The following is a 1,879-nucleotide window of genomic DNA, read 5'->3' on the forward strand; positions in this document are numbered from 1 at the left end:
TATCGAAATCTTTGATTCTTAAATTTTTCTCTTTCAAGCTCTGATGGTAAAAAAAAAACGAATGATTTAAATTTTGATTTGCGATTAAAGACATGTTCATACAATGTTACTTTATTATACTCTCTCAGTTTAATCGTTCTAGACAGTTATATAGATACTGATTAGGTTGATAATGCTAGTCTGCGAGCATTATAAAACATTTAAAAGTGAACCATAATTAGGCCAGTATAATTTTTAATCACTTTACATTAAATTAATACCGAGTAAGTGAAAATAAAGGCGTCTATGTGTCAAATTTAATTACTTTATTCTCAATCTGTGTATATAGAAAAAGAAATCAATTACAGCCACTTGTGTTAATGTTACCAAATATTTAAAAAAAAAATTGAAACGAGTTCTCAAAAAAGTATGTGGGTACTAAGAAATCAGAAATATAAAAGTAAGAATGTAAGATAGGTCATGATTAACACATCGTAAATAAATCATCCTCATAAATAAGGGTGTTTATTTGCTTGTCGCGCCGGTATAAATTGAATATGACACAAAGTTGTGGGATTTATATTAAATTCTGAAGTTTGCAAAATTAACTAAGTTTTTTTTGATGGGTATTACATGAGAACCGGACCGCCCCCAAATTTAATAAGTATAACGTATTATTACCGCATTGGCATCTGTATACTAAACTTTAATTCTCTGTGTAAAAACGAATCTAAATATCACTTTAATTGTGTAAGAAGTTGGAAAAAGAAGTGAATTAAAATAAAATACAATATGTAGTATTAATTTTTACAAAATTTAATTAAGATCAGGACCGGTTCCGTTCATTTAAAAAAAACTGATACAAAATAAACATTCTTACTGCCATTTATTATACATGTTACGAGTATTATCATACAGTAATTAATTAATTTTGTTTTTAATTTTGTTAATATAAATAGCTGTGAGAATTTAGTTTTTAATTCAATTGAGATGTCTTTTTAAAGCGGACGAAACCAGTCCTAATCAGTATTAAATAATGTGAAATGTGTATCATGCTATATTTTAACCGATGAATCTATATGTATAAAATAGTATATTATTTAAAATGATTGAAAACATAATTTAAAAGAAATTGAAACGTCTGGGAATTGAGCCCAAACCTTTACGAGCTTCAGTTGAATGCACAGTTACTGTCAGTTATAATAAAATATTGATTTTACTCGTATTTTAATTTAAATCTGCCAGTTACAGATATTACACACGGTTTAAAGTTAATTATTATAACCGTTAAATATAATCCGGTAACTATTAAAATTGATAAAACATAACAATCAAAGAAATTGGATTATACAAAGGAGTTTTATAAGTTATTTCTGTTATGAAATTTTAAATTATTTAGCAAACGCATGAGGCATTGAAAACTCTACAAATATTAACATCGCTCAGTTGCTATACCGATTTTCTCCTCCATTCTCCGACTCTGTAGAAAACGGGGTTTTTCAACATTTTTGATAACAATAGATTTATGGTAAAAACCAGTAAAAATATTGCAGTATGCGATTTTATCAACTGAGTTTATGATACAATATGACTTGTTTTGTAAATTTGAATTATTGTAGTAGTTCGATTTTCCTTGATTTGAATTTGTTCTTTAAATGTGGTTGCTAAGGATAATAAACAAAAGAGTGCAGCTTTCGCATATGCCAAAATTACATGGAAAATGTGACAGTCAGGATGCTTGTCAAATGTGCAAAGCCTTTTACAAATGTAGCTTATTAAATCTAATAACGGACATAATATATGGAAAATATATTTTGACGAAGGTAATAAATTGTATTAATATTTAATTGAACCTGTTAGCTTAGGTTAAGTAGATACAACTGTAAAACAGTCGTAAATG

The sequence above is a fragment of the Rhyacophila brunnea genome, unplaced genomic scaffold (assembly GCF_057557595.1).
Source record: "Rhyacophila brunnea isolate RB1 unplaced genomic scaffold, BYU_Rbru_1.0 scaffold_24, whole genome shotgun sequence".
NCBI classification, from domain to species: Eukaryota; Metazoa; Arthropoda; class Insecta; order Trichoptera; family Rhyacophilidae; genus Rhyacophila; species Rhyacophila brunnea.